Genomic DNA, 15,877 nt, shown 5'->3' on the forward strand with positions numbered 1-15,877 from the left:
TTTATTTTCGAGCATATTGTAAACTGACATTAGGCTAATTTTGAACCCCTATTCAACATTGAAGAAGGGCTCAACATTGTTTGGTGTCTCCATGTGTCACTTGTAGTTATATCCCTTATTTGGCCCCATTTTTGCATAAACTGGCAGCCCTCTTTGCTTCTGTTTTTGGACCTTGGTCCGAACTAAAAGTGGCCTTATTTTGGCCTATACTTCATGTTTCATTAACGCTTTTTTTTTTCTGTTCGGTGATTATTTTGTATACTTCGTGTTATAGCCATTTTTGAGCCTTATTTTGCATCACATTTTTATCATGTTTGTATACTGATTTCGAGGCTGCCATATACTGTAAATATTCATATTTTTGGTCACTCTTCAGTGTTGTAGAAGGAAAATTTTCAGTTTGGCTTTTGCTTATATCACTTGCTTCATTACCCCTCTTTTGGCCCCTATTCTTGCATGCCATTTTTGCCATACCTATGCTTGCTGTTTGGCCATGTTTATAACTGTGAAAGTGCATTTTTTGGGACTGTCTAGCTTCTGTCTTTGCATTGCATGTCCATGTTGTGCATATTTGGCATAGCTATAGGCCATTTCGGGTGCCTAAATTCGCATTTTGGGCCAATTCCTTGCATTTCATGTCATTTCGCCTCATTTCGGGACTGTTTTCCCCCATATTTTAGTGCTGAAATTCCATTAGAATGATTGCATGCCATTTCCATGTCATTTCATTGCATTTTGCCATTGCCTCGGTTTGCGTGCCCGTGTGCACGCATTTCGAGGCACTTCATTTTTATCCGCCGGCATCCTATGTGAGTGTGGCTGAGGCTCACTCATGTTGGTATAAGCCCATATCACATTTCCATGTCATTTCATTGCATTTTGCCATTGCCTCGGTTTGCGTGCCCGTGTGCACGCATTTCGAGGCACTTCATTTTTATCCGCCGGCATCCTATGTGAGTGTGGCTGAGGCTCACTCATGTTGGTATAAGCCCATATCACATTTTCATGTCATTTCATTGCATTTTGCCATTGCCTCGGTTTTCGTGCCCGTGTGCACGCATTTCGAGGCACTTCTTTTTTTATCCACCGGCATCCTATGTGAGTGTGGCTGAGGCTCACTCATGTTGGTATAAGCCCACATCTCATTTTCATCTCATTTTCATTGCATTATGTCATCGCCTCGGTTTGCGTGCCCGTGTGCACGCACTTCGAGGCATCTCATTTTCATTGCATTCTGTCATCGCCTCGGTTTGGGTGCCCATGTGCACGCACTTCGAGGCATCTCATTTTCATAGCATTCTGTCATCGCCTCGGTTTGCGTGCCCGTGTGCACGCACTTCGAGACATCTCATTTTTATTGCATTCTGTCATCGCCTCGGTTTACGTGCCCGTGTGCACGCACTTCGAGGCATCTCATTTTCATTGCATTCTGTGTATGTTAGGATTATATCTTAGTTGCATTTCATGCATATCATGCATATTGCATCGTGTCCGGAATAGGAGTTAGCCCGGGCACGAGAAACGAGGTACATTTCGTACTCCGAGTGACGGAATGTGTCTCAATTCCCCAGTCACCGACACTCCGGATTATCCATGATGGAGTTAGGTTTTAGCTGTAGTTTCATGTGCATTCATCCTATATTGAGTTGTGCATTTCGACTCCTCGGCCATCATGCCTCGGTATGCGTGATTGGTGGCACGAGGATCGAGACATGCATATATCTGTGCAAATACATTGCTATGCCCCTTTCCTGCTCTCTGTTGCAGCAAAACGAAGAATCAGCAACTTTTCGGGGCTTGGCACGCATTTCAAGAACAGATGTAAACAGAGGCTAATTGGGGCATTCCGGTGGATTTCCGCGCAAGACAATCCGGACATGCATCATCCATCAGAAGCAAGGCAGTCCCTGGCTTGCACGCCAGTTTTATTTGCTTTCTTAGTTAATTCATTAATTAATTAGGATTTGGTAATATTTCGGACTGTAATATTCTTTTATTCGGGACTGTAATATTTGGACTGTATATTTATTCGGACCCTCTCTGCGCGAGGGCACAACTGTAATAAGTGTGGGTGAGTGTGATGTATGTCTTCCAACCCCACGTCTTTCTCCCTTTTATTTATCCACTTATGATGGTTAGATTAGGGCATGTTTAAATTAGCATACAGTATGACAGCATGTTTGCATGCATTCATCTGTATTGCATGCACCGGGCTCGGCGCACCATACTAACTGCATCATACTTTCAATTCCAAGTTGAATACATGGTAGTTGTAGCATTTCATATACCATCTTAGAATAGCCGAGCCTGCTATAGTTGCATTTTGCATGTGTTGCATTAGACATTTCTGTATACTTAGGATTCATGCATGATTTCTAATAAATGTCTATTTTGGCTTGGAGTACTCGGTAAGTTTTTATGCTTTAGCATCCTTGCATGCGTGTGAGTGACTGCCATGAATAGTATACTTACCATGAGGCTATGTGCTTATATGATATAACTGCCTTGAATGCCTGTGGGTGAAGGTTGGGTTATCTGGATTGGAATAAATCATCAAATGTTTCAAACTTACCTGCGGGTAGCAAACCATTTTCAAAAAGCGAACATGAAATGTTTTTGTTCCAATTCAGGCGATCTAGTCTATACTTGTATGCTGTGCGCATCACATAGTAACCTAGGCTAATAACCGAAATAAGAACTCGCAATGTTTTCAAAAATTGATATCATGGTTAGTAGAGGCCGGTCTATGACCGGGCGAGCGGGGGTGCTCACGAAGTGACCTTCCCCAATCGTACCCAAGTTCCCGAGCCGAGGCAACTTTGGTGATGACGGACACGTGGCCTTTTGGCACCGAGTCAGGGTTTCCTAAATTTCCCAAAATAAAATATTTAGGTGGCGACTCTGTATCTGGCAAAGCAGTCCATGTTTGGCACTACTTTTTCAAAAAACATCAGTTTCTCAAAACGATTTGCCGGATTTGGACTCTTTGGTTCAGATTAGGAACCGTGACATTTAAGAGTCCGAGCTGTAGTGACCCCAAATGAACAGAACGGGACTTAACCCTCCCGGGGCGTTCGGGGACGTCTACAGTTTCTGGCGACTCTGCTGGGGATTTAGAGAGCTTGACTCGAACTCATGATATCTGTTTTTGACTACACTTGTGTGTTTCTTTGCATTGCATTTGCATTGGTGCGCCTAGGACACCGTGTTTGCCATCTGCTATTCCTGAACGGTTTGCCGGAGGCTTGTCTTGTCAAGGCATGACCATAAGGCTGACCGGTTGTGGGCTCTGCCAGTATGGGAACACAAACCCCGGTTTTACCGGGGCACCCTCGTTGACCATTCGACCTAGTGCATATTCGGATCCATAGTGACCATTCCAAATTAGGACAGGTTGCTTACCCGTTTATAGGTTGTTTGAAACCGCTGTGTGCGTAGTAGAACCCTAGTTCCTGACAAAATAGAACAGGGAAACCCTACCCTAACATAGGGGTGTTTTGGCTCTCACTTATCTGTTATGTGCTTTAGAGTGCGTCTCTACAGGAATGCATGTATCAGTATATGAGTTTGGGCATCAAGCCTGCGGGCATCAGTTCAGTATTGACAGTATCAAGCCTGCGGGCATCAGTTCAGTATTGACAGTATCAGGCCTGCGGGCATTAGTTCAGTATATGAGTTTGAGTATCAAGCCTGCGGGCATCAGTTCAGAATTGTAGGTATCAGGCCTGCGGGCATCAGTTCAGTACATGAGTTTCGGTATCAAGCCTGCGGGCATCAGCCAGTATTTGAGGATTAGTTATCTGCGGATATCAGATTCTGTTTAGGGGACAGTGATACAGGGATAATAATCAGTGTTTGAGGACAGTGTGTATTCAGCTTATTGACTGTGTGTTGATTATGCCCGACTGTGTGTCATGCATTTTATTTTAAGCTGTGCTATCCGTTTATCTGTTTATTTATTTCCTTTTCGCTTTATTTATCTTTTGCTAGGTCAGTTTTAGCACAATTGCTTCCAACCCAGCAGGCATTCCCCAAGCACCTTGGACACGAGGTCGTCGACTCTATCGATCTGAGGATCTAATCGACGGACAGCCAGTGTTCCATTCTCTACCCCCTGTTACAAGAAGGAAGCAGAAAAAGCGTAGTGCATCTGAACAAAGAGCACCAGAACAGTGGTATCCCCCATCAGTGGACAGTTGGATTGAGATCCCCATTGAGACAGATCTGCCAGTAGTTCAGACAAATCAAAACAGTATGACGGCACCAACAGGAGTTGAGGAAATGATGCGCCAAATGCAGGAAACCATGCGGGCCATGCAACAGGATGCCGTTCGCCGGGATGAACTCGCTAAGCAACAAGCTGAGATTATGACCCAGCAGGCTGAGCTGATTACCAGACTGCAACAACAGAGTACAGCATCTGCTTCACACCAAATTCCTCCTCCGGCAGGAGCCCCAATACCTGAGCAGGCACCTGTTGTTCAGAACGTCCCTCCGAACACCCAGAATACTGTACCGACTATCCAAAATCTGCAAGAAGACACAAATCTTTCAACGGGGCCAGCTCCGCCCCCGCTTCCACCACAACTGTCCAAGGTCCATAGACCCAATCACCCGGACTCTCCATTTGAGGTCGAGGTTGATCATACAGCTCTGAAATTGAGCAAATTGGAGAAGCTCTTCAGGAAATTCCAAGGGGTCAAGGCTATGCCGGATATCGAAGATGGATATACCGAGGAGGCCGTAACACTCCCCGATAGGTTCAAAATGCCACAAATCGACCGTTTTGACGGGACCGGCGACCCCATGGTCCATATCCGACTGTTTGCGGATGTCTTGCGGCCAATGGGCCTTACCCGACCACAGAAGCTCTCACTATTCGGCCGAACCCTGTCGGGTGTGGCCTCCCATTGGTACGTAAGATTACAAGATGAAGTGAAGAAGAATTAGGACGAAATGGCTGAGGCCTTTGTCGCGCAATATTCATACAACACTCAGATCGAGGTCACAACCCGTGATCTTGAAACGACAAGGCAAGAGCCCAAGGAATCTTTCTCGGACTTTGTGATCCGATGGAGGGCAAAGGCGTCAACAATGACTCTAAGGCCCACTGACAAAGATCAAATCCGGATGATTGTGCGCAATCTCCACCCGAAGTTGATGCAGAGAATGATTGTAGTCCCCTTCCCTACTTTCGCAGATTTACATGATATGGGGGTGCAAATCGAAGATGCAATGAAACAAGGTCTGTTTGACCACGACAGAGAACAACCGAGGAGGACCTTCAACCGCAACAACAATGCAGGCCCGAGTGGCGCTGCAAATACAAGGGCCTCGGAAGTTAGTATGGTCACCACCACTCCCCCTCCCCCTCCAAGGCCCATGACTGCCACACCATTCTCCGGCGCGTCCGGAAGCAACACATAAAACAACCGATTTCAACCACGAGGCCAAAGAACCTTTACCCCACTATATATGCCTCTGACCAAGGTTCTGGGAATATTGATCAGAAAAAATCATTTAAAACCCCTGGAACCAAAGCCGTTACCGAATCCACTCCCCCCCTCTTATGACCCGTCAAAGTACTGTGCGTATCACCAACAACACGGTCATGACACCGACCGTTGTTACAGATTGCGTCATGAGATCCAAGATCTTATTGACAAACAAGTGATCGCACCTCCTGATAAACCCAATGTCACAACCAACCCTCTCCCACCACATAACCAAGCTCCTCCTCCCAAAAGAATTAATTTTATCCAGACTGGAGTCGCATTTTACGATCCTAGCATCTATATTACGCCCACCCATCTACCCAAGCCGGAGGTGCTCCTCCCCGATTGCACTGATTTCTTGTGCATGGTGGACATCTCCAAAACCCAACCAGAACCGATGGTGGTGACCGTCGAAGACAGGGCAGGGCAGATTTTGGGAGAGAAGGAGATTGTTGAATCTGAGACTGGGCAGAATTTTGCTGGGGGAGCCTATGATCCAAGCAAGTACATCCTATCAACGAGCCGAATTGGGCTAAGTGTAGAATTGCCAGAGACAGGAGAACTATGCATGGTCCGGGGGGATGGATCTGGGCTATGGGCAGATGAGCTGACAGCCGTAGAGGAGGACTTTGCTAACTTGCAATTTCTCGAGGACTAGGAACTGGGGGATGCGTCGATTAACTGGTATGATTATGAGGGATCAGAGGAGGCCACGGGATGGCTCGAAGATCAACCGGATGTAGTAGAGGAAGCCCAACCAGAACAGAGCCCGGCAGGGGCGGAAATATCAGTTGTGGCCGGAACGGCCGAAAATCAAGTTGTACCGCCGGAGAACGCCGGTGTTAAGAATTCCGCTCAAGACATGGGCATTACAGATACGGGAATTATTGAGCAAACAGCTGTACTGATGCAGCTGGAACAAGAAAAGTTTGAGGCTACTGAGAGAGCCAGGAAGGCAAAGGGCCCTGAGGGGACTGAAAGTGTTGTGTGCGCGAAGACAGACAATGCTACGAGCATATGGACAGAGAGCACTGAGAGTGCGAGTGGACCGGAGCCAGACAGGTGTCTGTTGGCTGCCAGCGGAATGTGGTGGGAAGATGACGACTTGTGCCTTGCCCACACCGATGAAGACTGGGGAAGTGGCCAGCCGGATGATACTTGGTATCTTGATGAAGTAGACCATATGACAAGAAGTGGGCGGTACTTCAAACCCCCACACCTAGACCAACCCGAGGCATCCGGGAAGGACAGAGAAGTAGAAAGACAGAAGGAGAAGCAAATTGAAGATGAAGCTGTGCTGAAACAGTTAAAGAAGATACAAGCGGACATCTCCATCTGGGGACTGCTAATGGCATCACGAGTACATAGAGAAGCTGTCTTATCTGCTATGGACAAGTCCAAACTCTCCATAGACACCACGCCTGAACAGCTGGTTGGGCTGGTTTTTCCGGGAGGAGGTTCCCCGGCATTAACCTTTTCGGACAAGGAGCTACCGCCTGAGGGCACAAGTCATAACAAACCTCTCTATATTTCTGTGGAATGTAGAGATAAGTGGATACCGGTGGTACTTGTTGATACCGGCTCTGCGATTAATGTCTGCCCGACCAGAACGGCATATGCAATCGGGTTAAAACCCGCGGACTTCGTCCCAACTACCCAAGTAATCAGAGCATACGACAATACCAGCAGAGAAGTGATGGGGACTGTTAAAATTCAAACCAAGGTTGGTCCAGGACAACACAGTATCGAATTTCATATCTTGGACGTTCTCGCAACCTTTAACCTACTTTTGGGGCGACCGTGGTTGCACCAGGTCAAAGCAGTCTCTTCCACTCTACATCAAATGCTAAAATACCCTCACGGAAAAGGGGTAGCGATCGTTTTTGGGAATTCATCAATCCATCCGCCGCCGGAAGTGTCCACACCTGTCTTGGAGATCGAGCACGGCACGGAGGATGTGTTTTTGTCGGGGTTCACTTTGGCCGAGGCTCAAGTGGTGCAGAATGTCATGGCTGTGAATGAGGGCATGTATGTTAGTGCTCAATCTATATACCTCATGAACAAGCTAAAACATACCCCTGGGATGGGATTAGGGAGAAGCGGCCGGAAGGGCGTCTCAGTGTTGGCCGAAGTGCCACACAACCCTCACGCCTTTGGACTGGGTTATCTGCCCACCAAGGAGGATTGGGTGAGGAAAGGAAAAGAAATGGCCGGAAGGGCCTGGGCAAAGAAGGCCGGGAAGCCATTTGAATTAATGCACAGGCCCATATGGGGTACCCTAAACGGACGTTTCGTCCGGGAGGGGGAAGATTTTCCATTCTGCGGCTTCCCGGAGCCATGGCTAAACGCGGAGGGGAAGCGCGTGCCTGGTTTTGAAATCTTCTTCGACATACAATTATCTGGGGATGACGTTGCCGAAGCGCAGACAGACCCACCAACTGAGGTTGAGCAATGTGAAGCAGTGGATTCTGAGAGCACAGAGCTTGAAATGGGGGTAGCACTGGCGAGTCTACTATCAGATCCTCCGATCGGCCAAGAGTGCTTGGGGGATAACTCTTTGGTTTCTGTGATTGGAGATGAAATAGCTGCGGGCTTTCCAGCGCCGATCTTGGATGCATCTATCGCACCTTCTCTCATCTGGCAATATGAAGAAGGCTTTTTATCTAGCAGTTCCGAGTCAGGTAGTGAGCCGGAATCTGATTCTACCGAATCTTGTGCGTCGGAATCAGATTCCAGCTCGACTGAGTCTGAGTCCGGTATTCCTGGGGGTGATAACCCGGATACCACAGTCCTGTCTAGGTCGTCTTTTTCATTTTCTTTTGAGTCTGTTGTAACAGAGGAATCTGACGGCTTGGAAGTATTTAATGAGAATGATGTGGATGTGGTTTCCGAGTATTTTTCTATGCCTTTGATTTATTGCTTAAATCAGGATTTTCAAAATTTTGATGAAAACAGCGAGGAAGAAATTCCCCCAGTTTTGCAACGATTAATTAATCAAGAGCAGGAGAGATTTGTTAAACCTTTAATGGATGAAATCACTACTGTGAATGTTGGTACTGAGAAGGACCCGCGGCTGGTCCAGATCGGGTCCACGTTGTCTTCAGAGGAGCGCGAGCGCTTAGTCGCTTTATTAAAAGATTTCAGAGATGTTTTCGCGTGGTCCTATGAAGACATGCCTGGAATCGATCCTGAGATTGTACAGCATCGGATCCCTCTTGATCCCGAGGCCCGCCCTGTCAAACAGAAACTCAGAAGGATTCGCCCGGATTGGGCCCTCAAGATTAAGGAAGAGGTCACCAAGCAAATTGACGCAGGGTTCCTGCTGGTATCTGAATATCCAACTTGGTTGGCCAACATAGTTCCGGTGCCAAAGAAGGATGGCAGAATTCGGGTCTGTGTAGACTTCAGAGATTTGAACAGGGCCAGTCCGAAGGACGACTTCCCCTTGCCGCACATTGATGAATTGGTGGATTTTACGGCAGGACACGCCTTGCTTTCGTTTATGGATGGTTTCTCAGGCTATAATCAGATAGTGATGGCACCCGAAGACCGGGAGACGACTGCGTTCACTACCCCGTGGGGTACATATTGTTATCGAGTGATGCCATTCGGGTTGAAAAATGCCGGAGCTACGTATCAACGGGCAGCAACTACAATATTTCATGATATGATCCATAAGGAGGTCGAGGTGTATGTGGACGACATGATTGTCAAGTCCAAAGATAGAGAGGGCCACTACACCGCCTTACAAAAATTCTTTCAACGGATCAACGAGTTTCGGCTGCGACTGAATCCCCAGAAATGCACGTTTGGTGTTACAGCAGGGAAGATGCTAGGGTTTCTGATCACACAAAGGGGCATCGAGGTCGACCCTTCCAAAATCAAGGCCATTTTAGAAATGCCACCACCAAGGACTGAAAAGGAGGTGCGAGGCTTTCTGGGTAAAGTGCAATTCATAAGACTGTTTATTTCTAAATTAACCTTGACTTGTGAACCACTTTTTGGTCTCCTGAAGAAAGGAAAGAAATTCCAATGGGACGGCCGATGTCAAGCAGCTTTTGAGCAGATCAAAGAGTATCTACAGAACCCACCCGTGTTGTCGCCACCAGAGCCGAGGAGGCCGTTGATATTGTATGTTTCGGTAACTGAGACTACCATGGGCTGCATGCTCGCGCAGGAGTCAGAAGACAAAGTGGAAAGAGCCATTTACTATCTGAGCAAAAAGATGCTGGATTACGAGACCCGCTATACACCGCTGGAGAAGGCTTGTCTGGCCTTGGTATGGGCAACCAGGAAGCTGCGGCACTACCTGTTAGCCCACTCAGTAATGTTGGTTTCGCGTTTGGATCCCATCAAATATCTTTTCGAGAAACCAGCACTTACGGGTAGGCTAGCTCGTTGGCTGCTGTTGCTCTCTGAATTTGATTTGAAGTATGTAACGCGCAAGTCAGTAAAAGGGAGAGCGGTAGCGGAGTTCCTTGCCGACCACCCGGTTGAGGGGGATGAAGCGGTTGAGTATCTATTCCCAGATGAAGCCATTCTGCACGTCGAAGATGAAACCTGGACAATGTACTTTGACGGAGCGTCAAACCAGTATGGGTATGGGATAGGGGTGTTGCTGATAGAGCCTGATGATTCCCATATCCCTTTAGCATTCAAGCTCCGGTTCAAAGTTTCCAACAATGAAGCAGAGTATGAGGCATGTATTGCTGGCCTGGAAGCAGCCCTGGAACTAGGGGCAAGACGGTTGGACATCATTGGGTACTCGAACCTTGTTGTGTCTCAAGCAAAAGGAGATTGGAAAGTCAAGGAGGAAAGGATGATAATCTACCACCAAACCTTGGATCTGCTAATTCCTTGGTTTGAGAAGCTGAATTTCACCCACCTCGTAAGAGAGAACAATAGGTTTGCAGATTCATTAGCAACTCTATCTTCTATGATAGACATCCCGTCCGGAGTCCGGATGCGTCCAGTCATTATTGATCAGAAGTTCGTGCCGGCATACGAGTCGATTTCCGCCATAGATGAGGTTCAAGACGGCAACCCCTGGTATTACGACATCTGGAACTTCTTGGAAAAGGAGACATACCCACTAGGGGCAAATGCCAAGGATAAGAGGGCTGTCAGAAGAATGGCTGCTCAGTTCGTTATCTGCGGGGGAATTTGTACAAAAGGGGTCATCTGGGAATGCATAAGCTCTGTGTAGAAGCTGAAGAGTCAAAACGCCTGATGGAAGCCATCCATGGGGGAGAGTGCGGTGCACACATGAATGGAGTGATGCTGGCCAGAAAGATCCTCAGACAGGGCTACTACTGGTCAACCATGGAGGAGGATTGTATTAGTTTTGTTCGGCGATGCCACAAGTGTCAAATTCATGCAAACCGCATGAACATCCCGCCGTCAAAACTGTACAACATGACTTCGCCGTGGCCTTTTTCAGTCTAGGGAATTGATGTGATCGGAGCTGTTACCCCGAAGGGGTCAAACGGGCATGAGTTTATCCTAGTAGCGATAGATTATTTCACAAAGTGGGTCGAGGCCCAATCATACGAGGTGTTGAAGGCGTCGCATGTCGCAAAGTTCATCAGAAACAACATCATCTGTCACTACGGGGTGCCAAACGAAATAATTTCAGATAATGGTTCCCACTTCAAGAAAGAAGTAATAGACTTGTTGGAGAAATATAATGTGGCTTTCCATAAGTCATCTACATACCGGCCGCAGACCAACGGAGCGGTTGAGGCCGCCAACAAGAATATCAAGCATATACTATAGAAGATGGTGGGAACCTATCGGGATTGGCCAGAGAAGCTGCCATTTGCTCTGTGGGGCTACAGGACTTCAATCAGAACTTCTACTGGAGCAACTCCATATTCATTGGTCTATGGAATGGAGGCTGTTCTACCCATTGAGATTGAGGTTCCGTCGTTACGAGTATTGGCTGAATGCCAGATAGCCGAAGTAGATTGGCAGCAAAGCAGATTCGAAGAACTCATGCTCTTTGATGAAAGAAGACTGAAAGCACTGTACCACATCCAAGGCTATCAACGCAGAATTGCCCGGGCTTTCAACAAGAAGGTTAAGTCCAGGAATCTGAAAGAAGGAGATTTGGTGCTCAAAGACAACCAAGCTCCCATCCACGACCCAAGGGGCAAGTTCAAACCCAATTGGACTGGTCCTTACATTATCAAAGCTATCTGGTCAGGTGGAGCTGTGGTTCTGATGGATCTAGATGGCTTGGAGTTCTCACAACCGATCAATATGGACAAGTTGAAGAAATACTATCCTTGAGAGGCTCGCTAGGCCGAAAACCCGAAAGGGCGACCTAGGCAAAATTCAGAGCACAAAAAAAATTAGAAAATATAAAAACCGAGCTCGCAAGGTTGAAAACCCGCAAAGGGCGGCCTTGGCAAAAGTTAGAGCGCAAAACGAGAGTGAAAATACTCGAGTAAACCTTAGCCTGAACTACGTAAGGCTTGATTCCCATCTTTGGGATATGTAGGCAGCTTCACCTTGAAGTTCAGCCATAAACTTTTCCCCGATCAACTCTGTCCATTTTGATCATCTCAGTCATCTTTATCCATCAGCATTTATCGTGATCTCCGGTACAGTGCTGTTCAAACTAGGGGCAACTTTCCGTTGCCACGACGGTGCAAAGTTACTCAGACTAGGGGCAACTTTCCGTTGCCGTGGAGTGCCGCATTGTTCTTCAAACTAGGGGCAACTTTCCAGTTGCGGGGATCTGGGGTTGTGCATCTCAGTGACAGATTTTCGGCGTGTCCAATTTTAATCCACATCGAAAATAGTTTTGAAAAGTTTTAATAAAAGTTGACTTTGTTCAAATTAATCTTTTTACGACTAAGACCATTTTTGGACCAAAAGCGGAAAATTTTCAGTACCACAACTTTCAATTTCATCGATTTCAAAATAGAGTTCTCCTGCTCTTGCATTACAATCGAGGTTTCTTTTTTTAGTACATTCATAAAGAAAACTTGAAAATGCTAAATAAGCAATAAATTTGGGGCATAGTTGAATCAAGTATCTCTGCGTCCCCTCCCAGAGCTGGACGAAGCATCTGATGCCAAGCTGGGCCCAACTTGTGCCTCCTCATTGAGCCAATCCACGCACTCATCGGACAAGGTGCAACTGAAAGTGGAAGCAGGGGCCAGGAGCTCTCTAGTCCTCCATGCCGTGGCATATCGGGCAAGCTGTGCCCCCCGAATCGGGAAAGCGGCTGGATATTCAATCCCCTCCGGTGGGCAGGTCTGATCATGGCCAAACTGACGCAGGAACCAGAACGGAAAATAGAATACGCAGTGGGTTAGACTAACCAGTTGGATCCCAATCAGCCGGGACATACTATAGCTCATTGCCGGGAGGTTGAGCCAAGGACAACGCCAAGCAATGCCTTCTGCGGAAAAATTGCACATCCAATCAAACCACCACCTTTCGTCAAGAGCATTGACTAGGCGCTGCCGAAAGAAGTAGCCTCGAGCTGAATAGGCCGGGCAAGAGTCCACAACCTGCAACTTGTCCATTAACCATACCTAGGGGAGGGATGGAAAATGAGAGAATAAAGAACAGAGAGATGTACGATGAGAGAAAAGTAAGACAAGGGTTTTGTGAGAAAAACCGAGCCTGAGGGTCGAGTGATGTGAGGAAATATATATGTGAGGTCGGGTGGGAAACATTACCTGTAGCAGCAGTGGACTCCCAGCAAACCTAGTCGCCTCCCGGCAATAGACAGAATCTAAGCCCATCAATGTCTCGGCCAAGGTCAGGGCAATACAGCTCTTTCCTTCTTTCAAACCTTGGGCGACTTCAATCAGGCGAATGCTAGCCCCTCCGAAGCCCGAGGAAAGCAGAAAGTGAGACAACAAACATAAGCAGAGGGCGTGTTGCCGGAAACCCTGCCAATAATGGTTGCTGCGGTCACCGGCGTAGGAAAAACGATGGATCAAGCCGAGGATGTCCAGTTCCCCACTACAGATCAAAGATCGAGCGTCATGCGCCGTGAGCCCACACATCCGCCCTAAAGCCTGAGCATGGCCAAAACGCACCTGGGGCAAGATCACTTCAGTGCATTCAGACTCCATCAAAACCTGAAAATCTTCGAAAGTGGGGCACATCTCTTGGCCGCCAAAGCTAAAAACATGCGTCACTGGATTCCAGAACCTTGCCGCGGCATGGAGAAAAGGAAGCTGTAGCGGAGCACGGCTCAGCGTGAATAGTGCATTCAAGCCGAAACCCCAGAAATTCAGCTTTTCCGAGCCATCTAGAGAAGAGATCCAAGTTGTGACATTTTCTGCGAGAAACGCCTCCATCCTTGTCTAAAACTAAGATGAAATGAATGTTCCCGAAGTTGAGGCTTTTATAGATGGAGAAACACTGTTCACGGGGACACGTGTCAAAAATCTGGTGGCTGCAGGACTGAGTGGCCGGCCGGCCACCTTTTCTGGCTGGCCAGCCATTTACTTTTTGCAGAAATGGCCGGCCAGCTGTCTCTCTCCACAAAAATGGCCGGCTGGCTCCCAAGGATGGCTGGCAATGCTGCAGTGTATCTCCTTGGCCCTGTTTTACTCTTCGAAGGAAAGTTCCAAGCATTTCCATGCAACGGGGGAGTCAAAGGCCTTCATCTCCCTCCGTTTCGGATGCGCTCCGATGCCCAGATCGTCAGAAGTACACTTTGTTGTTGTTGAGTTTTGTTTATCGAGTTGTTGTTTTTCTTATCGAGTTGTTTGTCGAGCGGACGTGTTTTGTGTTTTTGAGTCATTGCGCTCTGTTTAGGCAATTTTTGTTAAAGTCTTGTTTATTTGTGTTGTTGCATTTTGCTTATCGAGTTGTAAACTTTCTAAGGTCCTGTTATATCTTAGTAAGTTGAGTTGTTTAGTTTGTTGCGTCGGTTCACTACCTGACTTGGTGATTACACAATGCGCATTTCCATTCAATTTCATTTTTGTGCAAAATAAATGATGCGATACGATGCTAAAAGTTTAAAATACAAACACCTTTTCAAAAGCTATTTCATTTCATCATGCTTTACAACAAACAAAGGTACAAGTTTTACAAAAAATAAAACTGCCTAACAATGTGCAAAGTGCTACAAACTACTAGTAAAAGAAAAATAAAGCAGGAAATAGCAACATCAAAGTCCTCGGGAGCGGGAACGAGAAACACGCCTCATCCTCTTCTGTGGAACAATCTCCGCACCATCATCATCATCTGAGTCGGAGCTGTCATCCTCAGGATCCCCCTCAGCCTCGCCTCTATTCCCCGAGCCAAAACCGGAGCCTCCCTCCTCAGCAGATGTCTCTGACTGACGATCGGTAGCCTCCTCCTCCTCCTCATCAGGCTCCACCTCCACAACGTTAGCCCTGCGTCTGTGGACAGGCCCTCCTCGAGCTCCTCGAAAAGGCCTAGATGGCCCGGCTCCTCGGGAAGGCCGAGATGACCCCGCCCCCTGAAAAGGCCCAGATGGCCCAGCTCCCCAATGAGGCCCAGGTGGCCTGGCCTGCGGCTGACCGGACCATGAAGGCATCTGAAAACAAAGAGTTCAATTCAAATACATCAGTCCAAATGTATACATCAGACGCAGATACAAGCAAAAGCTACATGAAGCGGGTGCATGTAAATACAGTGTACAAGTGGGGTGTGTGTCAGATGTGCTCTACACAAGTGGTCTATCGATGCAGTAGAAATCAACATGTCATCAGAAGTATGATAAATGCCAGAAAACTGAAGGGTACCTGAATGCCCGCGACAGACAACTGTGCCTCCTTGCGTAGGATCATGCCCTCGAGTGTGGCCACCAGTCCAACCACCTCCTCCATGTACCCTCGCGATGGCTGCAAAAATGGGCTCATAATCATCAGTGAACAGAAGAGTGTCTAAACATCTGAATGATGAATGAAAAAAAAAGCGGAGCATACCGGCGGTGAGTCCGGATCAATGGCGTATCGATCACTGGGCATCGGAGGCTCTAGCGGGATCGGAGTCGGAGAGATAGCCCCATACTGCCACGCCATCAACTCAGTCGGCATATCTTGCCATCCAGGATGAGGATGAATCGACGGAGCCGGAGGAACCGGTCTACTCCCACCTATAGATGTACCAGCCCTGCTAGTAGAAGGGGCGTCTGCAGCCCGAGCCCGAGCCTAGCCCGAGGATGACATACCGGCAGGCCTCATCATCGGGATATGAGCTCCCGTCAATGGAGGCATCAAATATATGTGACGGTAAGTGGCGTAGTCCCCCTCCTCAATGTATAGTAAAGCATCACTACCCAGCATGGCGCCGACTACCTCCGAGTAAGAGAGCCTGTCAGCAGTCCGCATACTGGCTGGGGGTACTGCGGGAATATCTTGAGAAAGATACCCCCATAC

Source organism: Camellia sinensis, chromosome 8 (genome assembly GCF_055761805.1).
Source record: "Camellia sinensis isolate YWXY chromosome 8, ASM5576180v1, whole genome shotgun sequence".
NCBI classification, from domain to species: domain Eukaryota; kingdom Viridiplantae; phylum Streptophyta; class Magnoliopsida; order Ericales; family Theaceae; genus Camellia; species Camellia sinensis.